This window comes from Pseudonaja textilis, chromosome 3, assembly GCF_049901715.1.
Source record: "Pseudonaja textilis isolate UNSWEBS1 chromosome 3, rPseTex1.2, whole genome shotgun sequence".
NCBI lineage: Eukaryota > Metazoa > Chordata > Lepidosauria > Squamata > Elapidae > Pseudonaja > Pseudonaja textilis.
Genome location: NC_141992.1, coordinates 110,340,029 through 110,363,995, shown reverse-complemented (window position 1 = coordinate 110,363,995; position 23,967 = coordinate 110,340,029). Strand labels below are relative to the sequence as shown.

Here is a 23,967-nt window from a genome sequence, read left to right as displayed (position 1 = left end):
GGCTGTTTTCACTGTATGTTAAATACATTTATTATGTTGTTTGGATAGCTTGGAGGAAAAAAAAAAGACAAAATATAAATGTTTTCATTTAAAAAATCAAATTGATAGCAGTAATATCAGTCAATTTATTTGAGGAAAAGGCTCAAATAGCAAGTTAAAAGACAATTTAAAATTTGGCATTAAATAAGACAGTTTAACAAGTGAAATATTTAAGAAGTATTACATAATATACTTAAATCTCTACTTGAATGTGACATCAATCTGGAAAATCAAAGAATCATCATCTGAATAGCACCCTTGTTACATAGCCACGCATCATGCCAACCAGAAGTCCTGTATTAAATGAGGATCTTTTTTGTAGCACTTAGGTCAGCTTTATTAATGCATTTAACGTATGTTCTATTATTTATTCAGTAGCAGAAACTGGAATCCCTAAAGGGTTTCTAGCGCTTAAACTTAACGACACTGGCTCATCGATATCACTCCGAATTAAAATTACTTTTCGGTCCTGCAAGCAACGGGAATTGAAAGCAAATTTGGGTGGACTGGCTCCTTAATTGCCGCACGCTGTTCTTTAGCCTGAGCTCAGCGGTTCTCTCTTAGGCGTTTGTCATACGGCGCTGCCCATTGCGGAAAATAAATTGCTTCTGCCTCTCTCTCTCCTCATGCCACACACAGATCCTCGGGCGAATCGCGCACTCAATCCGCTGCGCGGGGCCGAGGCGCTGCGAAGGCTCCCGCTCCACCTCCAGTGCTCAAAGTTATGTGGGAAAGGGTGTCTGGTTCTTCCGAGCCCACCCATACTGCGCTCATCACGTCCCAGCCTTGAGGGAGGAGCCATGCTATTTGCAGCTTGCCCTGTAGCCTTACGCGAGAAAGGAGAGGGGGCACCTCTTGGCGGTGGAAGGAAGAGAAAATGGCTCAAGTCCGCGTCTGTGGGGGTCACGCGGTTACTGGAATCTAAAGGGATCAAGGGTCCGCCCACGTAGCCGCTATGGAAATATGACAGCTGAGGAGAGTCCAGCCAAAAGCTGACCCAAGCGGTTGGGTCCTGCCTGATTCTGGTACGTAGGGGAGGGTTTGGCCCCGCCGGCCTCTTTATTTTTCTGCCACTACAAAAATTATTCTGAATTGTTGAGCTCACATTCAAATTCACTGTAAACAAAATTTGATTTCTTCCTAAAGGCCGAGGTGGATGACCACAAAGCTCACTTTAATCAAGCTTTTTTGTTTAGACCTGTCGCTAATTTATTTGTTTATACTCGTTGTTTACTCCAAGCCTGTCCCTTTTTCACCTAACAGAGTGTTAGACGTGCCCCTACTTGTGGCAGAAACCAACCTCCCCGGCGAGGATCTGGAAACTTCATCCCCTTTCTCCAAAAATAGACTCGCTTTGCTTTTTGGTGGACTTGAAAACGTCAAGCTACGCCGAATGCGGTGCAATACAGCCCAGCTACCTCCCGCAACTAACACTTCAAACTTTTGCATCTCTACTTTGGGTCGCGTGCGAATGCGTTGTGTTTAAAGGGAAAGAACTTGCCACAGTATTGCTATCGGAATTCTCTCAGGATGGGGAAGGAGATTGCGCCGCAGAAATAACATTGGGAAGAAGGTGCAAGGAATCGGGTGGAGGGATAGCGGCGTTGTTTGGATTAAGCGGTCGTACCCCAGCCTCGGAAGGCCAATGAACCGATGGCTACGAAGTTGTCGACTTGTGGCTTTTTAGAAAGGCTAGCGGGATACTCACTGTCGGAGCGCTAAAGAAAAGGGCAGAGAAACCGCGAGCTGCAGGAGAAGGGGAGGAGAAACCAGGCAGCCGAATAGGAGCCTGCTCTGAGAGTCCGGTCCGGGTTTTGCTTACAGCCCCGGGCATTAGCAATAGCGGCGGCAGCAAGAGGCAGCCCTTTGCAATGTGGTCCGCCTGTCTCGGCACTTGCAGAGCGAGGATGTAGAGGTGGGTTTGTCGTGGAGTTGCTGGCGGGGGTCGAGGGAGGGAGGGCGGGCAAGAACTGTTCTCCTCAGCTATCTTTCGCGCGATCAACTTATTTGCAATTCTGACTTTGCCCGCTCCGACCTCTTTCTTAATATGCCCGGCTTTGGCTTCGCTGCCGCTCCTGGATGTGTCCGGCGGGCAGTCCGCTTCGCTGAGGTCCCTTTTTGAGCGAGGATACCTTGGGGGCAGGTTGTTAAGGTCGTCAGCATCGCCGCTGGGCACCATCTGGATTTGCCTCTTATCCGGCTAGCGCCAGCGCGCCCGCAACACGCACACACGGACTCCGCGGGGCGGCGGGTGTGCAGCTCTCCTTCCTCGGCTTCACGGCTGCTATTCTTGTAGCTCTGGACCGCTTAAGCTTCTGGTAGGTGCAACGCTCCGAAGAGGCCTTTCCTCTGTGTTCGGTTTGGAGATGCAGGGCGGGAAGGAGGAAAGTCTTGCGGAAAAGTTTGCGGCGGTGAAGTAATTCCCTTCCCTTCGGGGGCTGCCGAGTGGATGGCGTAAGTCCCTCTGGCTTCCTTCCACCTTCCGCGCCGCCTCCTTCCGTCCCTCCCTGCTTTCCTTCTGGGGAGGTGTTGCTGCCGCAGCAGCACATCCACGCTGGTCTCAGATCAGTGGCTCCAGACAAAAAGCGAGGGGGGAATTTGGGGTGTGTGCCGCGTGCGATTCTGAGCAGCGCCAGCGGCGAAAGAGCAGCTTCGGGAGGTCCCCTGAAGAGGGCGGCCTCTTCCCTCGATCCCGAAAGCCCACCCGGCAGGGCAGAGACCTCGGCTCCTTTTTCTGCTTCGGCAGGAAGAGAAGCGGGCAGGCTGTGAGTGGAGCCGCCACTCGAAGGTTCGGGCGATTCTCGTTTTTTCCTGGTCCTTGGGGTTATTTGGGGGGGAGTGAGCACTTGGTTCGTAGCTGCTGAGCAAAGTTTTGTTTGGAAGATTTAGCGCCTTCCCCCCCCCTCCCCTTTTCCCTTCCTTTAAGGCGACAGCTGCCAGCTTTCAGCGCACGGGATTTATTGCAGGGTCTCTTTCCGTTCTCCCCCCACTTTCTGGTCGGCCACTGCATTGAAGATCGAGAGCTCCTCCCCCCCCCATCCGCCCCCTGGGCCGCCTAATCGGTGGTTCGTTTCCCAGGTTACAGCCGTAGTGTCTGCAGCTAGCCAGCCAGGCGTTGAAGGCTGCTGGGTCTGGCTGACCCACCACGTCGTCCCTGCTCTGCTTGTGCGAGCAGGCGCGGGCGGATTAGAGAGGCGCCCGAGCCTTGAGGAGCGCCTCTGCAGGGGCTGTCAGCTGTTTTCGCCTCCGCTTCTCCCCGCGAGGTCTTGCCGGACAGTGGGCGAGCCTGGCTGGCGCTTCCATGCCTGCCTCCTGCAGCGCCTGAAGCTGGGGGCGGGGGAAGAGGGAGGGAGGGAGGGAAGCTGGCTGGCTGGCTCTGCTACTGGATGACCTTACCCAAAATATGCGGTCGGCAGGAAAGAAGAGACGTCCTTCGAAGCTTAATTTCGTCGCCAAGGAACGCTTCATTTCACCTTCTTCTCTTACTTGCGGTGGTTTCACAGAATAAGCAGCAAAAAAGTTAGAAGTCATGGATTCACTTGTACTTGAAGATTATTTTGTAAACAGCATTTGCTTCTGATTCCTGGTTGGTTTATGCGCTACCCATTTTATCTTGTGGTGGCAGCCACACTTTCCCCCCCTTTCTCCTTTGCAGTTCGTTGCTTAGCTTTAAACCTGCAGACTTGGGAGATTGTAGAGCTGCACCTCTATGCAGCTGCCTGCTATAATAACCTCACTAACCCTAACCCTGAGGGGAGAACCAAAGTTGCTGCTCTCTTCCACGCTCTGACACCCTTCCCCCACCCTCACTAAACTGCTCTTTGGCCCCCCAGCAGCAGGAAGGAGTTTCCAAAAGGCAACTGGGTTTATTGGTGGCCAAAAGGATACGGTTCTAAGAAACCACAGCCAGTTGCAAAATCAAGGGCTTGTTGGTATTATGGGAAATTAAGGTGACTAAAAAGCAGACTGATACGTAATCCAAATTTGCTTTTTAACTGGGCCCATTCATTTCAGGCAGCAGGCCCTACCATCCATCAGCTCATATTCAAGATGCTTAGTCCTTCCTATATTGCTGTTGGTTACAGGCTATGGGCTCTGATCCTTGCTGGGCTTCACTGCTTTTTCCTGCCTTTTCATAACTGACCGTTTGGAAATTTCCATCAGTCCGTGAAAGAGCCCTTATCAAAGCGCTCCACCACATTTCCTGCCGCATCTGTTTGCCTTAAAGGTATGGAGAGTCTTAAGCAGGGAGGCTGCCTGATAATACATTGGTAATAAGTGGAAAAGTCTGGGGAGTGGGCCTTATCAGAGAGAGCGTGTGTAATGTGTGTGAGTTTGGGGGTGGGGGGCTGTGGCCGGGGCTAGGACTTGACTACAGTAAAGTCTGTAGGGTAAGAAGGAGAAAGAGCAGAATGTTTTGGTTTGCTGTGCCCAGAAAGAATCGAACCACCTCAAGGATTTCCTATCAGCAAGACCTGAACCATTTAGTGTCAGATAGATGGCAGGTTCGCCCTCACTCCAAGAATAGCATTACATTTATTCATGTGAAAAGCCTCCCTTCCTCTCCAAGCTGATTAATAACATGCTGACCTCCTTTCTGTGCACTAACTCTTGTAAACTTTATTGAGCAGCAACGGCCCTTTCAGCTTGGTTGAGAGAGTATTGAAAAGCAAAAGGCTTATTCTCTGTTCGGCTTTCCATTTTGTTAAAGTCTTTCTGGCGTCTTGTGGTGTCAGAATCTATTCTGGGAGGGAAAAAAAGATGGCTGGTGATTAAAAGTGATTTTGCAGTCTGACTCCAAAAGGTTTTTTTTTTTTTTGAATGTCAGATTCCTAATTCTGTGGATGTGGATATGTGCCTGCATTCAATATGGGGTGATTCTAATGTTTAAGCGTGTGGCAATTCTGGGAATTATCAATACCAACCTTACTTATTTTTTCCTGTATTATAATTCTAAAATAGATTAAGTGCCTAAACTTGAGAAATGATTGTGCCCCATCCATTAGGATCAAATCAGTCATAGTGGTTTGTGGGAACAATCTAAAGACAGGAGAATCGCCAGACTTTAAAACTATATGTAAATAAACGTGCCTGTCATCCTGAAAACTCGGTGGTTTACTTCTGAAAACTCTGATATTAGGAGGCTTGAAATGTTGTGCTATACAGAGCTTAGTCTTTGAGATGAGCACTTGAGCACCCTCCGTCTTTATCAGGTGATACTGCTGCAATTTAGTGAGTTTATTTTTTTAAAGAGAACATCCATACCAACCATACATACAGTACTAATCACTCGCTTCCCATTTAGGGTAAACCATCTTTTGTGGCATGCAAAAAAGTAAAAACTAGTGAATGAAAATAAATTGGAGGCAGGAGATAAATAAAACAGAAAGAAAATCTTATCTAACTTTTGCCAATCCATTTACATATCTTTTTTTACACTCCATGTCAGCTTCTGTTACACCCTCCACACCATATATTTCATTTTTTTCTTACTCAACCGTAGTTTTTTCAGTCCCCTCCTTCCTCACAACCTGCTTAGTCTTCGTGCATGTAATTGTTTTGCAATTACAATTTTCAGTTTGTTGCTATACAGGGAGTCCTCGACTTACAACAGTTCATTTAGTTGACTGTTCAAGGTTACAACGGCACTGAAAAAAGTAACTGATGACCATTTTTCACAGTTATGACCTTTGTGGCAACCTTATGATCATGTGATCAAAATTAAGATGGTTGGTAACGGTTCATATTTATGACCATTGTTGTCTCCCATGGTCATGTGATCACCTTTTATGACCTTCTGACAAGCAAAGTCAGTGGGGAAGCCAGATTCACTTTACAACGGATTTACCAACTTTATCAACTGCAGTGATGCACTTAATTGAGACAAGAAAGGTTGTAAAATGGGGCAAAACTCACTTAAATGTCTCACTTAACAGAAAATTTGGGTTCAATTGTGGTCATAAGTCAAGGACTACCTCTATAACCAAGTCATCTCTTTCTCTCTCACATACACACATACACACTGGTATATAAGGTGTACGATGAGTTCACTTTTTCATTCAGCTCACATTCATTCGTCACCTAGTCATGTGTACCTTATCACTTCTTGTTCATTCAGAAAAATTTTAGTGATCTATTCCCATGCATTCAACTTTTTTATTTTTTCTCGATTCCCACATTGCTCATTAGCCTGACATGGGATGATATCTAAGCCTGCCTACTAAAACTAGGGAAAAAATGAATGCAGCATTCTTGGTAATGTGTTATTGCATGTGGTCTTCTCAATTGAATTTTTTTTATTCGTTCCTAAATACGATCATGTTCTAATAGAGATTCAAAAATGTCATGTTTTCATTTTTAGAGATTCAGATAGATATGATCCTGTAGCTTGCATGAGGCAACCAGGTGTTTTCAAGACTTCTTTTATGTTCTGTGAGTCATATGCAAACCTTCATCAGTGCTCTTTGAATTCTTTTGTATTTAATTTGCATATCCGGTTGTGGCTCACTCAATTGTAATTCTTAATTGCAGCTACCATTGGCTGGATTGCTCTGTCTCCTTCCAGCTCCATTGGGCAATCTTAGGTGCATTTGCAAAATTTCACATTTTTGTGAGTTGTGCTCACTTTATTTTATACCAGTTGCATGCCAGAGTGCAAAATGCAATTATGTTATTGAACAATTATGTTATTGACCTGTTCATTTAATGATATTTATGATAGGGTGTTTGTGCTTAAATGTGTACACAAAGATGAGAGAGATAGTTTCATAGTGCATATTTTTCAACCCACCAGAGTCATCAGTTTGTTTCTGCTTAAATACTTTGCTTCTGAGCACTTCGAAAGTATTTAAATCTCAGTCTCAGAAGAGTTAGAACAATATAATTCTGTTTTAGTAGATAGATCCATTCTAATATTATAACACATTCTATTTTTTTTAGATTAATTGATTTGGATTGTTGTCAAAGCTGTTGTGCAGTTGGATTTAATTAGATGGGGGATCAACTACAATTCAAATAAGTATGCATACATATATATATATATATATTTTTTCATTCTGAAACCAAGAGCTTAAAGTGCAGTTTCTGCTGTTGTTTGCATTAGTGTTCTAGGGAGTCACCAAATACTAAATAGATTGATGAATTTGTGCTTTGAAAAAAAAATCAAGATCTACTTTTTATTGATGGAAATCATTATGTCCAAGACACAAAAAGTTGTTTTTCATTTCTATGTCATTTGTAGGATCAAATGTCACTTTAAGTAAAGTGTAGATGAGTCTTCTGCATCACTGCATTTCTCTTCATAGAGTAGGGAGACATCTCAAGCTGCAAATTACAGTTCCCCTACCATTCAAACCTAGACATTGTAGTAGACAACTTCCAACTAATATTGTTGTTTTGACTATAACATAATTCAAGGCCAGTGAGTTGAACTTGTTTTAGAGGAGAATGGGCAGTATAGCAGCTGCAGTTAAATCAGATTTCAAGGATTGGAAATAATCAAGATAGCAATAGCACTTAGACTTATATACCCCTTCATAGTGCTTTACAGCCCTCTCTACAGCCTCTTTCCCCCAACAGTCTAGGTCCTTGGAAGGATGGAAGGCTGAGTCAACCTTGAGCCTATTGAGATTTGAACTGTCAAATTGCTGGTTGGCCTCGACTTACAATTATTTGTTTAGCAACTGTTTGAAGTTATAACAGCACTGAAAAAAGTAATATGACCAGTCCTCAACAATTAAAACGGTTGCAGCATCCCCAGCTGTATGGTCAAAATTTGCATGCTTGTATTTATGATATTGCAGGGGTCATGTGATCACCATTTGCAACCTTCCCAACTGGCTTCCAACAAGCAATGTGGAAAGTGAGATTCACTTAAAAATTGTGTGAGTCGCTTGACAGCTGCAATGATTTACTTTAATACTGTGACAAAAAAAGGTCATAAAGGCAGGCATGACTCACTTAACATTCATCTTGGCTATGGAAATTCAGGTCACAATTGTGGTCATAAGCCTATACAGGTTATTTTATTGATGCTCTGAATCCTATTCTTAGCTTCAGACATGCCTGAACACTTGAAACAATTATCTCAAATGTGGAGCAAAATTCAGAGCATTAGTTCATAATGCTAGAAACTGCTCTTTCATGGTGTGGTACATCTGCCACCTTTTACCACCCACTATTTCAAGGAAACACTAAAATAATTTTTGATGGCTGAATCTATCTATCTATCCCTTTATTGATTAAAAAAAAGTTTAAAAGAGAAACAGAAAAATACTTTAAAAAAGAAGAACCCCAGTGAAGAAGTGCAAGAAAGAGAATAAAAAGAGGGAAATAAAAAAGCAGTGCCTTTCAACTTTCTTTGGTACAGATATAAGTAAAAATATATCAAATCCTTTCTCTAAGATCAACATTTGTGTAGATATTTTCCATAACATTCTAATCTTCAAATCCCGAAATTAGCCTTTCATTTCTTTCAGTTTCGTGCAAAATCCAAAAATAGTTTCCGAGTAAAAATAAAATCTGTCAAAGTGTTTTCTTTCATCAACACTTTTAATCTTGCCATCTCCACCAATTTCACCAACTTCACCACCCATTCTTTCATTGTAAAGGTATTTGTAATTCCTTGCACTCTTAAACCTGTAAAAAGTTCCTCTGCCATTATCTTTTATAAAAACAAAGTCCCATAAGAAGGCTCCGTTTGTTTGTCTATTAAAAGCTCAAAAGAAAGCTCTCTGGTTTCAGTTGTACATTCACTTGTAAAATCTTCTGTATGTATCTTCTGTAAAATACATACTTGATCCTAGTATTTTCTACATGTCCATCAAAGATGATAAAATGTTCCCTTCATATGATTAAATTTCCAATGAATACTGGGAATTCTCTTACACATTTCTGTCAATTTATCTGATATCATGTACCAATGACAGATTTTGTAAAAATTCTCTTTCAAAATTATAATTAAGAAAATCTAATGTCATGAAGCATTAGATTGCTCTAGAACAGGGGTGTCAAACTGTATTTCTTTGAAGGCCAGATCAGCATTGTACTCTTCCACGAGCTGGCAGGGGGGAGATGGGATGGGCACCTCCAGCATCTTTCCGGCCAAAAAGGGGGCGTGGGGGGGCCAGCTTCCCCATGCCCTGTTTTGGTTGGCAGAGTGCTGTAGGAGGCCTTCCAGGCCGAAAGTGGGCTGCAGTGGGGATGTCCTCCTGTGCCCCATTTTGGCTGCCCCTGGGGGGCAGTTATTTACTATTTCCAAGCTGGCCTTGTCGGCCAAATTGCAGTCCCCTGCAGGCTGGATCTAGCCCATGGGCCTTGGGTTTGGCACCTCTGCTCTAGAACAAACAAAATTTCAAGGCTGGATAGATGGCTTATTTATCATGCTATTTGACTCAAAATTCTTAAGTTGGATATTTTTTGGTAGTTCTGGAGTTGTGAAAGAAACAATGATTTCTTCTCTTCCTTATTTTAGAAGAATATGACATATACCTAAAGTAATTGGAGGCAGCCAGGACCCTATATCTTTGTTAAAGAATATAGGTTATTTAAGAAACATCCTATTGGTTGTTTTTTTCAGGACAATCTAGAGCAGAGGTGTCAAACTCAATTTCATTGAGGGCTGTATCAGGGCTGTGGTTGACCTCGGGGGCCGGGGGGGCATGGCCAACTGGGTGGGCATGGCCAGCTTGATGCCAGTCCCCCAAACTGCTGGCATATTTCCTCTTTGCACTGGGTAGTCTGGGCCAAAGCAACACAGGCCAGCCCCTTACATTTTCCAGGATGGCCCCATGGGCCGGATGTGGCCCATGGGCCTTGTGTTTGACACCCCTGATTTAGAGTAAAAGCCTGCTTTCTGCAAGTTCTAGCCAATGATTATGCATAAATTTAAGCTGGCAAAGCATATTACAAGAAACTGACTGCTCAGAATACTGTTAAATAAAACGAATACAGCAAATAAAAATAATTATTTAAATATTAAATAAATAACTTTTGGAACAAGTGATTTGTTTTAAATGTGAACTGTTGTGGTGGTAAGGTTCTGTTGTATATCTTAGATGGTGGAAAATCAGTGTTGAGATGAGAATGTCTTCATTGTACAGCATATTTAGCGATGAACCAGTATTTTATTTTAGGTAATGGATAGATTATTATAATCTCCAAGAAGCCTAGGGATACACACCCTTCTTATATTCCCTTTTAGTGGAGCTGTAAATACTTTTTGCTTCTGTCTCGATTAATTTCAAATTAATCTAAGTGAGCCCATCAATATGATAAATTAAGTTTTACATATCATTAGTTGAACTAGACAGTTTGACAGTGGTTTGTTTCAAACAACTCTAGTTAGGGTTTGACAGTTCGTTGGATTTTTGGGAAATTACACTCTTTGGTTAATAAAAGCAGAAAAAATCTATTCATGATATGGTTGCTGCAGGAAAAAGATGTGAATCCAAATCTTGCTGTTGATTGTCCCCAACATGTTAAAAGTTCTGTACTTTGAAAGCTGACTTTTACTGGCCCAAGTGGTGTTCTTTTGACTCAGGAACTGACTGGCAGCCACACTGGCCCATTGTTGTTTTCCATAGAAATTTCCATAAAAATACTCTTGTGAATCCCTTGTGCTTTACTATTGGAAGTAATACAGGTGAAACTTGAAAAATTAGAATATCATGCAAAAGTTCATTTATTTCAGTAATGCAACTTAAAAGGTGAAACTAATATATGAGATAGACCCATTACATGCAAAGCAAAATAGTTCAAGCCGTGATTTGTCATAATTGTGATGATTATGGCTTACAGCTCATGAAAACCCCAAATCCACAATCTCAGAAAATTAGAATATTGCATGCAATCAATAAAACAAGGATTGTACATAGAACAATATTGGACCTCTGAAAAGTATAAGCGTGCATATGTACTCAGTACTTGGTTTGGGCCCCTTTTGCAGCAATTACTGCCTCAATGCGGCGTGGCATGGAAGCTTATAAGCCTGTGGCACTGCTGAGGTGTTATGGAAGACCAGGATGCTTCAATAGCGGCCTTCAGCTCTTCTGCATTGTTTGGTCTCACATCTCTCATCTTTCTCTTGGCAGTGCCCCATAGATTCTCTATGGGGTTCAGGTCAGACGAGTTTGCTGGCCAATCAAGCACAGTAATCCCACGGTCACTGAACCAGGTTTTGGTGCTTTTGGCAGTGTGGGCAGGTGCCAAGTCCTGCTGGAAAATGAAGTCAGCTCGTCTGCAGAAGGAAGCATGAAGTGCTCCAAAATCTCCTGGTAGACGGCTGTGTTGACCCTGGACTTAATGAAGCACAGTGGACCAACACCAGCAGATGACATGGCTCCCCAAATCAACACAGACTATGGAAATTTCACACTGGACTTCAAGCATCTTGCAGTGTGTGCCTCTCCATTCTTCCTCCAGACTCTGGGACCTTGGTTTCCAAATGAGATGCAAAAGTTGCTCTCATCAGAAAACAGGACTTTGGACCACTGAGCAACAGACCAGTTCTGTTTTTCTTTAGCCCAGATAAGACGCTTCAGACATTGTTGTTCAGGAGCAGCTTGACAAGAGGAATATGACATTTGAAGCCCATGTCCAGGATCCGTCTGTGTGTGGTGGCTCTTGATGCACTGACTCCAGCCTCAGTCCACTCCTTGTGAAAGTCCCCAACACTTTTGAATGGCCTTTTCCTGACAATCCTCTCCAGGCTGCGGTCATCCCTGCTGCTTGTGCACCTTTTTTCTTCCACACTTTTCCCTTCCACATAACTTTCTATTAATTTGCTTTGATACAGCACTTTGGGAACATCCAACTTCTTTTGCAATTACCTTTTGAGGCTTTCCCTCCTTATGGAGGGTGTCAATGATGGTTTTCTGCACAACTGTCAGGTCAGCAGTCTTTCCCATGATTGTGATTCCTACTGAACCAGACTGAGAGATCATTTAAAGGCTCAGGAACCGTTTGCAGGTGTTATGGCTTAATTAGCTGATTAGAGTGGGACACTTTGAGCTTAGAATATTGAACCTTTTCACAATATTCTAATTTTCTGAGATTGTGGATTTGGGGTTTTCATGAGCTGTAAGCCATAATCATCTGAATTATGACACATCACGGCTTGAACTACCTTGCTTTGCATGTAATGAGTCTATCTCATATATTTGGTTCCCCTTTTAAGTACTGAAATAAATGAACTTTTGCACAATATTCCAATTTTTCGAGTTTCACCTGTTGAACCTAGATAATCAATAACCTGACAATTGTATTGCGATGTCTGTATTTTGACAGTTATTTTAAAATACATTGAAGAGCATATTAATTTTCAGTGCCTTAAATGTAATTTTTTGCTCAGCACCTGCCTTCTGCATTAGTTTTAGCACTATATGTGCTTACAATCTTACGCTTTTTCTTTGCCATATTCTGGCATTTTGATTTGTGTGCACATCTGCATCTGTCTGCAAAATAGATGAAAACTGGGAACAAATCCAGATAAAACAAAACACAGAAAATGGTGACAGAGAGGATAGGTTACATCACTACAGAACATGGGTTTAGTTTTAAGGCCATAGAGATAAAATAATCACAATGCTACCTTTGTATTACGCAGGAAAGGGTTTGTTGGTGCAGATGTAGTTGAGTCTAGAGATGGTCAGTCAGATTTGGGCTACCAAGAAACTGCAACAATTTGATGAAGATAAGAGGTCTCGGAACCCAACTTGTAAAGAATTAAAAAATCTGAAGAAGCCTCAAGATGTTAAATGTGTGTATTTTTGGCAAGCAGAGATCATAAATAGGTGATGGTTGAATCAAAAGCAGGAAATACTGAAGACATGGCATTACTTAAATCTTAGGATCAGAATCAGAACTGATTCTTTGGAGGTTTGAGAAACTTCTATTTTTTTCAAGAATGATCAGTTTTATGCAGATCCTATAGTTTGGCAATAACCTAGGTTATGCACGCAGCCCTGACAAACAGACTAGGAAATACAGTACTTACTACTCCTTGTCATAATCTTTAACTGGCTGTAGTGTGTATTATGGGACAACATTTTTGAACCAAGTTTCCTCTAATGGGCTAACTTTCAGAATATGTCTAAATTCAGGATCCATGACTTTTGAGGGAATGAAATTTGGGAAGGTTATGGCTGCTTCAGTACTACTGGCTGCTTCTGGACTGCTGGTCACATGTTCTTCATTTTCAACATTCTATGACAATTTTCTCGCAATCCTTCATTTCCTCCCCCACCCAAAAGTAGCCACTTACTTCCCTGCTGGGAAGAGAAGGGAAGGGAGCAGAAAGGGAGGAATAGGAAGAAAGGGAGGAAGAAGAAACCTTTCCTGGCTCATGCACACACCCCCACTCCCTCAGTTCATGCTGCCCCAATCTGTGCAACACTTCCTGCGCACTGCATGCACCCTTTTTAAGCCACATCACCTGTGTGCCTTGCCCAATCTCTTAGACACCCCATGCAACCTACTTGACCCACACCATCCCCTCAAGCTCTCCCCATCCATTGTGGAATTTTTTTGAACACCCACTCACCTTCCTAATATATGCAGGACATTCAAGCACCCCCGCCCTTTGCTCCCTCTTCCACCGGGCAGCAGTCACTTACCTAAATGCTGGCCTGGACTTGCAATTTCCTGCTGGCTTCCCCAACTGACTTTGTCTTTGCAAGTTTATCACAAGAAAGGTAAACGATGAAGCTAGCAGGAATTCTAGGGTGGGAGGGAGGAAGGGAAGAGGAAGGAAGAAAGGAAGATTTCTGATGTTTCCTGCCATATTCCTACAAGGAAACTCAAAAGAGAAGCCAGCAGGAAGTTGAAAGTTCTTCCAGCTCCCACTGCTTTTTAGCCCATTCGCAGTCACTCTGTTTCTCTGTTTAGTTAAGGAAATATTTCTGAAATACTTAATAGGTAATCTGGTTTAGTATTTCCCTAGAAATATAAAGTGAAGTGACTTTCAACGTAGTATAGTGGAAGTTGATCCAGGCCTATTACTGTAACCAGTATGGAATCTTCTCCAAAATTCTGCAAATGAAATGACCATATTTAAGAAATTTAGAGAAAAACAAAACAGAATTCACTTACAGGCTAGTGGGACATCCTTTTCTCAAGTGTTTTTGAATAGTGAAAATGCACATAATATTCTATAATGCTGCTTTTCAGTCAACTTTTCCAAATGCCCTGTGTGTATGATAACCTATTGTGCAGTTGCAGTGCAATGAGAGAACTGATGTAGTGAGTTCAGTAATATCCTTCCAGCAGTGGAAAAAACTAAGACAGACTACTGGAAGATTCCTTTCCTCTGCACCACTAGTAAATTTCTTCATGTTTCCCTAACATGTTCTTGAAGCAGTGGAGAAGCCATCTCAGAAAGGAATTGCATGGGAATAGAAAAATTTATGTCATTGGAGGGCCTGTTTGATCATGGATTTTGCCATCAAAATTTCTTTTGTACTTTATATTTTACAGAGGCTTCCCAATTTGAAATGACATCATAGGATAGATTGACAAAGGACCTAATATATTATAAAACATGCAATTAGTTCTTTAGCCAAAGAAGATTAGAATTGTAAAATTCTTTGGCAACTTTGCAGACCAAAAATATAGAAAACATTATTTTATTTGTTTCTTTAAAAAACAAAGTTTTAGCAGCTAGCAGTTACCCTTTAGAGATTAATAGAATAGGTTTGTATGTCAGCCTTCTCCAACCTGGAGGAGTCCAGATTGAAGCATCCTGCTACATGACTCTCCAAACTCTCTTTGAACACATCTTGTACATAACCCACCATCTCTCAAATTAGTTCCACTGTTAGGTTTCTTTTATCATTAGGCAGCTTATCTTAGCATTCAAAATGGATTCTGCTATCCTTTAACTTAAAGCTGCCATTCCCTACCCTGCACTTTAAGATGTAGGAAAAAAGGTCTTGGCCGTTTTCTGTTTAAGGTATTTGAAGAATGCTCTTAATATGCTTTCTTGCTTGTTTTTCTCAGGGCTAAACATGTTTTCTTTCATAGGACTTATTTTCAGTCACTTGTGCATCTTTGGTGCCTTTCACTGAACCTATTAAGATTTGGTGCCCAGAACTTTATGTAATACTTATGGTGGACTTAATAAATGGAAAATAAAGTTGGATAATTTGTTTCTGGGTTTTTGAAACCATTTCAATTAATTTTGTTTATATTTTTAACAGACACATTACATAAGTAACTCATGCATTTATGACCAAGTCCAAGATTCATTCTAAAAGTACAACTGTGCCAAGCCAGATTTTCTCATTTCATAATGTGGGCTTGATTTCTGTACAAATTAGCCTTTATTTCTATATCCCACACTTTGGGATGAATGCAGTGAGAATGAGAAGAATAAGCAGTGTGTGTGTGTGTGTGTGTGTGTGTTAAACCAAAAAGCAGTAGCATCCTAAATGAATGGGTGTTGAATGAAGATGACTGGAATACAAAACTTAGAATACAAAACTGAGTAAACTGAGTGACTGGTATGAAAGAAATGTGATAAAGGTGTAAAGTATTGGATCATGTAGACAGAATAAATGAGGATCAAATTGCAATAATAAAGAGTTAAAAAAAGAAGATAACAAATAATGGTTTGATAGAGTTGGTGGAGTTCTCCTCCACGCTGTGACAAGAGTCCAGCAATGGGTTAGACTCCTCCCTATGATGTCATCAAGCTGAGTCTGCCTCACTATAAAAAAAAAACCAGCCTCTGGTGCTATCCTCAGCTTTCTGACTCAGCTTCCATTGCTGTCAGAGCTAGTGTCTCTGGAGTCTCAAAGCTAAGTTAGCATCAGAGATCTTATGTACGGCAGAAAAATCAGCAGAGTCAACAGCACAACTCCTGGGGAGCCGGTAGAGCTGCGCCTTCTGGGTTTTCGTCATGATGAGGATTCAGCATTATAATTATGAGTCCAGGCTGGGAGAGCTAAGAGAAACCTCCCACACAGTTTTTTTGCAAAACGCGAAGCTCTAAATCTTGAAGTGAAGAGTAGGAGAGCTTGAATGAGCCTCCCACATGACTCTAACACGCAAAGGTCCCAACACAGCTGTTGGGCAGGCAGCACCTGGCAGCAAGGCTCAGAAGACACAGGCCAGGGCCAGGCTGAAAATTTCTATCAGCTGGTGATTCGGGCTTTAAATTCAGCGTCTGGCAGCGGGTCCACAGAAGACACAGGCCAGGCCCTGAGAGCATTACTTGGCCATGTAGACCATCCTTGACAGGGATTTTATATTGGCCCCGTGTATGTGGCAATTGGACATTTTGGGGTCTGGCCCATTATCCAGCGCCAACTTTTTGGCCCTGTCAATGTTGTTCCAAACCTCAGGCCCACACCTAGGATGACGTGACTCATGAGGAGCTGCCAGCACCTCCAGTGTCGGTTTCTAGCACCTTGGAAGGTAAGTGGGGCCCAAGATGGAACATTGAGCCTGGAAGTAGCCCAAGACTTGCAATTTTCTGGAAGGATGCATTCCATCTACAGAGAGGCAGCAACAAGAGTCACTGCCAAGGCTGGGCTCCTAGGAAAACCTCATGGTCAGAATTAAAAACAAGGAAAAGACACACTGCTTTGGAAATTCTAGAGCAGTTGTGAGGCCAGGCCCTCGTTCAATCAGGGAGTTGGCTAGCAATTTCGGCGGTCCAATGGTGGACCTATTCGACTATTCCCGGAACGTACAGGTAGGTGGTTTCTACTCCAGGGTTCCTGTCCAGGGAGTGAAGGGGCCCAATGCGCTTCTGAGCAGGTGGCCCCGGGTCTCCTCTACACCTTATTCTATTCATTCCATCAGTAATCTGGAAGTTGTTCAAGGAAAGGGCGGGGCAAGTACTTCGGGTTCCTCCTTGGCCAGGAGGAGATGCATCTTCGATTCCTCCTGGAGGACACTTGGTTAGTGGTGTTCCAAGAGGGCCCGGAGCCCCACATCTGCATCGGTCCCAAATGTGTTACTGTTTCTTCAGGATAGTCCAGATAAGGGGCTTTCACAAGATTTCTCTGCTGTTAGGTATTGTCCTTGAGTTTGGCATTGTTATGGGATAAGATATTTTCCTCTCCCATCTCCCTTCAGATCGCAGATCTTGAAGGGAGCCTCAGATCTGCATTCTTTGTAGTCCACAGGTATTCCTTTGGGACCTCCCCAAAGTGCTACAGGCCCTGATGCGGCCACCCTTGAACCTTACGGAAGGTGGCTTTCATCCCATATCCCCCAAGGTGGCCTTCCTGGAGGCTTTCACGCATGCCAGGAGGGTATCTGAGTTGGGGGTTCTTTCCGTGAGGCTAGATTGAGCATTTTTCCTGACAACTGAGTAGTTTACATTGGGACCCTTCCTTTGTACCAAAGGGTTAATTCTGGGTTCCATAGGGTACTAGTTATAGTTCTACAGGAATTTGCCCCTAGTCTAATATGAGTTGGAGCATAGGGGGGGAGTGTACATGGAAGGTGCATAGAGCTCTCCATACTTAGGTTAAATGTATTGTTACTTTTGGCAAATTGAAGCAGTGTTCCTGTCCTTCCACCCGGTTCCTTGGGGAATAAGGCTTCCTCATCCAGGATGAGTAGATGGATCTGGGTGGATGGATCTCTATGGCTTATGAGAATTTATCTCTTCCAGGCCCCAGGTAGATCACGATGCACTCTTCTAGAAGTGCAGTGACTTTGGCGGCCTGGGTCTTCAAGGCTTCCATCTAGGAGATTATAGGGCGACTACCTCTATATTGGCTATCTCCATTTGTCTGGCGCTATCGGCTGGATCCCCTCGCCTCTGCAGAGGCATCTTTTGTGGGAGAAGGGCATTCCAGTAGGTCCTTTCCAGGGTCAAATGATTGGACCAGACAAGGGCCCTCCCTTGGACATGCAGGCTTTGGTATGTCCCATTGCTGGACTCTCGCCGCAGTGTGGAGAAGAATGGGCATTGGTAGACTTACCAGAGAATGCCCTTTCTAGTCACTCTGCTAGAGAGTCCAGACCCACCCTGTGTACATCTGGTCTTGGTGGGGGAGGGTTCTTCTTGATGTTTGTTTTCCAGAGACACACTACATCTGTAAAGTCACTTCTCCAGAAAGCTGGGGATAGTACTAAAGGCTGGCTTTTTTATAGTGAGGCAGACTCAGCTTGATGGCATCATAGGGAGGAGTCTAACCCATTGCTGGACTCTCTAGCATGTGAATAGAAAGGGTGTCCTCTGGTAAGTCTGTCAACGTCCATTCTCAAAAAGAAAGAGATGAGAAACGAAGAATAAAAATATTGTAAATGTAAAGCAATGACCAACCCAAAGGAAGTAAAGATGGTTGCAAAAGTAGATATGGAGTGGCACTATGGATGGTACTGATGTAAGCAGTTTTACTTTCTTTTCCTTATTTCATGCCTTTAATTTCTTGGTACTGTACATTGTTTCTTGCTTTTTTTGTTTACTCTGCATAATTATGGATTTGTATCCAACTTGTATCATCTGCAAACTGGAGAAGCGTTACTTCTATGTCTTAGCCTGTCATTGCTAAAAAATATAGAAGGCCTAGGGCTAATAATTTATGATCTGATATTGATCACTGCTGAGAATTCATTGATTACAATTTTTAAACCAGCTGCTTAAATCTCACTCAATGTAGCACTTAACCAATTTGTTAATCAGTATGTCATGAGGTATTTTGATAGATACACTGCTCAAAAAAATAAAGGGAACACTTAAACAACACAATGTAACTCCAAGTCAATCATACTTCTGTGAAATCAAACTGTCCACTTAAGTGGCAACACTGATTGACAATCAATTTCACATGCTGTTGTGCAAATGGAATAGACAACAGGTGGAAAGCATAGGCAGTTACCAAGACATCCCCACTAAAGGAGTGGTTCTGCAGGTGGTGACCACAGACCACTTCTCAGTTCCTATGCTTTCTGGCTAATGGTGTGGTCACTTTTGAATGCTGGTGGTGCTTTCACTCTAGTGGTAGCACGAGACTGAGTCTACAACCCACACAAGTGGCTCAGGTAGTGCAGCTCATCCAGGATGGCACATCAGTGCGAGCTGTGGCAAGAAGGCTTCCTGTGTCTGTCAGCGTAGTGTCCAGAGCATGGAGCGCTACCAGGAGACAGGCCAGTCCATCAGGAGATGTGGAGGAGGCTGTAGGAGGGCAACAACCCAGCATCAGGACCGCTACCTCCGCCTTTGTGCAAGGAGGGACAGGAGAAACACTGCCAGAGCCCTGCAAAATGACCTCCAGCAGGCCACAAATGTGCATGTGGCTGCTCAAATGGTCAGAAACAGACTCCATGAGGGTGGTATGAGGGCCCAACGTCCATAGGTGGGGGTTGTGCTTACAGCCCAACACTGTGCAGGACGTTTGGCATTTGCCAGAGAATACCAAGATTGGTAAATTCGCCACTGTCTCCCTGTGCTCTTCACAGATGAAAGCAGGTTCACACTGAGCACATGTGACAGACGTGACAGGGTCTGGAGATGCCGTGGAGAACATTCTGCTGCCTGCAACATCCTCCAGCATGACCGGTTTGGCAGTGGGTCAGTAATGGTGTGGGGTGGCATTTCTTTAGGGGGCCACACAGCCCTCCATGTGCTCGCCAGAGGTAGCCTGACTGCCATTAGGTACCGAGAGGAGATCCTCAGACCCCTTGTGAGACCATATGCTGGTGCGGTTGGCCCTGGGTTCCTCCTAATGCAAGACAATGCTAGATCTCATCTGGCTGGAGTGTGTCAGCAGTTCCTGCAAGACGAAGGCATTGATGCTATGGACTGGCCCGCCTGTTCCCCAGACCTGAATCCAATTGAGCACATCTGGGACATCATGTCTCGCTCCATCCACCAACGCCACGTTGCACCACAGACTGTCCAGGAGTTGGGGGATGCTTTAGTCCAGGTTTGGGAGGAGATTCCTCAGGAGACCATCTGCCACCTCATCAGGAGCATGCCCAGGCGTTGTAGGGAGGTCATACAGGCATGTGGAGGCCACACACACTACTGAACCTCATTTTGACTTGTTTTAAGGACATTACATCAAAGTTGGATCAGCCTGTAGTGCTTTTTTCCACTTTAATTCTGAGTGTAACTCCAAATTGAGACCTCCATGGGTTGCTAAATTTGATTTCCATTGAAATTTTTTGTGTGATTTTGTTGTCAGCACATTCAACTATGTAATGAACTAAGTATTTAATATTTCATTCATTCAGATCTAGGATGTCTTATTTTTGTGTTCCCTTTATTTTTTTGAGCAGTGTATTTTGTTGGAATTAAGACATGTATATACAATGTTTACACAGTCTATTAAGGAAGTTACGAATTGAAAAATTAGATGAAGTTAGTGTGCCAAGATTCCACACTATTCTGGTTTCCTGACAAATTGAGATGACTTTTGGTAATGACTCTGTATTATTTTCAAAATGCTTTGAGATCAATGTCTTAAGGTTCTGCTTTAAAATAACGCTCAAGTATTACTTTCAGACATCATCATCATCATCATCATAAACTTTTATTCATTAAACTTGAAACTCAGTCAACTGAACATTTAAAAATGTATCACAAATATCATTGACTGGCTCTGATGGTTGATACGGGTTGCTGCCAGCATCCTAAGGTATCAACCAAGTACCTTCTTGAGATGTACGATGTTCCAGAGTAATGCAGTTTTTGCAGTTCTGCTGGTGTTATTGCAGGAAGCTACAATTTCTTGATGTATTTTATACAATTCTTGAACATGGTACCAAGTGCCCCAATGACAGTGGGTATCACTGTTCCATATTTCATTCATAATTGTGTAGTTTCGATGGCCAGGTTGCAATATTTCATGATTTTTTCCAGTTCCTTTTCTTCAATTCTGGCGTCTCCTGGTACAGCGATATAAATAAATTATATGCTTCGGTTTTTGACAATTGTGATATCTGGCATGTTGTGTTCCAAATGACAATCCATCTATATTTGAAAGTCCTACAAGATCTTCATTTTCTCATTTTTGACAACTTTTTCCACTTTATGTTCCCATGACTTTTCAGATACAGGTAAGTTGCATTTTTTATATAATGACCAGTGGATTAATTTAGCAACTTGGTCATGTCTAGCTTTGTAATCAGTTTGTGCGATTTTGCTGCGCTCACATATTAAATGTGAAACAGTTTCAGCTTTTTCATTGTAAAGTTGGCAGTGGATTTTTGTATCTCCACTTTCATGGCATTAGTTTGTAGTGCTTGTTCTTGAGCAGCCACTATTAAACCAAACCTTCCGTTTCTTTCTTGATAGTTCCCATCTTAAGCTATGCCCATGTCAAGTTGCTATCACATTTTCCTTCGATGTTTTTCAAGTGCTGTCCATGCAAAGCTATGGTTTTCCATCTATTTAATCTGTCTTCGAGCTGTTTTACCTTATATTCTGCCTTTGTTTCTGTTGTTTTTATATGTTCTCAGTTTTCACAGCCTGCAGCATTTTTTTCCTGTACTTTGGTTCACATAATCATTCAAACTGCATTTTTCTTCTTCTACAGTTCGATGGATTTGCAATAGCCCTCTGCCCCCTCTTATTTTGGCAGGTACAGCCTGTTGATGTCACTTTGTGGATGTAAAGCGTGGAACATAGTTAAAAGTTTACATGTTTTCTGGTCTGAGTTTTACAGTTCAGCCACAGTCCCCTGTATTAATGACTTTAATTATGTTTCTAGCACTCAGTTTTGATTTTAATATTTTGCAGATCCTCCTGATGTATCCCTTTTGCATTGACTCTTTGACTTTTCCATTCAACATGTTACCTGCTTCCAATATGCCTAGGTGTTTGTAACCATCATCCTTTGCTAATGCTTTCACTAATGCTTTCACTATAAGCACAGCTGGTTGTCAGAGGCTTTTTTCACCTCCTCTCAGCTGATTTTTACTACCGGTTCGGCTGAACTGGGTGGAACCGGTAGAATACCACGATCCATGTCTAGTAGATAGTTTATCTTGCCATGTTGGCTTGAGATTTGGTACCCAAGTTTTGTGTTTCATAGGATTGTTGTCAGTGGAATTAATACGATGTTGAACAGTAGTGGTGAACTATTATAGGTACAGTTGAATCCTCTTTAGAAATTTATATTCATCTCTCATTCTCTTGAGTCTTTTCTCCTGAACAGGGCTTGATAATTACAAGGGCTGGACTTCCAAAAGATAGGATATTTTTTGCATTTCTTGTTTCTGCCTCTTATTCATCCATTCTGCTTGCTGTTCTATTCAACGGTCTTCCATATGGGTAGCTGTTATTGTAGAGCTGTCTCTGATAATTTTCCTTTTGATAATTCCTCCTTTATTGTTATCAGCTAAAGTATGGCCATTTGCTGCTCTAACGCTTTGACTTTTTTCAAAGATTGCTACAGTTTTATACTTGCTGCAAATATGCTTGATTGAGGGAAACAAACCTGCCACAAATATTGTGGGCTACAATTGCAGACTTCCATCATTCATCTTCACTTTGGCTTCTTTGGGCACCAGCAATAAAATGACTTTTATCCTCTTCACTTTTTGGGCACTTAGTTTAGCCATAAACAAATTCTTAATTTAAAGATAATTTCTTATTTTTTTCTTCCAGATTTTCACTAAATTGATCAACGGATAGTAATTTGTAATTAATTCAATTGATTTCTACAGATGTGGTGAGGCATGCAATCACCAAATTGTATAACTTATTTGAGGTAAGCAAAAGAGCATGGGATTATATGCGTATAAGGATATAGATGTATTCCTTATTTCTGACTCCTTGATGAAACTAAGGACAAAATCTGTCCCAGAATATGTTTTCCCCCCTTTTTTCCCTGAAAAGGGATAGTTTCATTAATGCAACTTGTTTTCAGCTATGTATTCACTGGCTACTGGTGCTGTTAAGTATAGAGGAAGAACATTTTAGAACCTATAAAGATTTAATACCACTTGGAAGAACTGTAGTTGGATAAATTTTGTTGTTAGTGGAGTAAACCAGTCAAGTGAAACATAGACACTGGGAAGCAGTTGTGATCTTTCCTAACAATTGCTTCTGAGTTCCTTGGCTATTCCTTGTTTGGGACAACTAATTGGTATGTATCACATAATCTGATTTCTGCTTCCTAAATGAACATACTGACTTCCATGATGGACATTCCTGTACTCCCGTGTTATGCTAGTGTTAAAATTTGACCACTCATGAAAAGTATTGATGGATTTTGTACATGCAGTGCAGGTGGGCACCAGTTAGCAAAAATTGGCACTTATTCTAGTTATCTGTATTCTACTCAGCCCACTTTGTAGTGCCCATTTAACTGATAGCTTCCTCTGAAACACATTGCTCTTTGAATGTCATTTTGGAACTGATTATTCACTGTGTAATGTAGACATTGCATTTTGCTGTTAAAGAACTGATTTTATATTTACAATTATGTTTTCATTTTCATTTTACATTGCTTTGTTTGATTTCCTTAGTCTGCAAGTCTCCAGGGTAGGGGAAAGCAGACTTCAAGCTTGTATGTTATGCTTTGATTTAGACAAGAAAACTCAAGCTGTACTCACTCTCTCTTCCAAAGTGCATAGGATTAAAAATAAAGCACTCTAAATCTTGGAGGTGGGTTTTGTGCTTGAGAGTTGAACAGAAGTAATAAAACCTAAACACAGAAACCTGCTTTTAATCTCATCTGCACCAAAACAGGTTTCTTTCATTTTAGCTGTTTTAAAGTGAAGACGAATCATTTTACTGTTGCTGCTGTTAATTCATTCTTGTTGATCTGTTGCAAATCAGAGACCTGGTTGATTCCAGTCTATCTCCTGTAACCCCTGCTCTAAAAGATAAAGACTGCCTTTAGCAAAAAGAACCTTGCTGTTCATCATTCTGAGCAAGTGCAGGAAAATAGAGTATAAATAACATTTTAAAATGTACCTTTATGAATTCAAACACTTTAAAGAAAGAAACGAGTTACTTGG

At 42.2% G+C, this 23,967-nt stretch overlaps 1 protein-coding gene across 24 annotated transcripts in view; it reads left to right on the top strand.

The window, feature by feature from the left end:
• The first annotated feature begins 826 nt into the window (after nt 1-826).
• Nucleotides 827-23,967, top strand: part of CXXC5 (CXXC finger protein 5) — a 123,376-nt gene continuing 100,235 nt past the window's right edge. For 2 of the 24 annotated variants that reach the window (XM_087930607.1, XM_087930612.1), the window contains exons 1-2: nt 827-1,064; nt 1,303-1,954. The gene's annotated coding sequence lies outside the window, so the exon portion shown is untranslated. Of the gene's footprint in view, nt 1,065-1,302; nt 1,955-1,980; nt 2,358-2,412; nt 2,828-3,669; nt 4,268-22,609; nt 22,713-23,967 lie in introns of those variants that run through there. The other 22 variants (XR_015743045.1, XR_015743048.1, XR_015743043.1 and 19 more) reach the window with 14 other exon arrangements.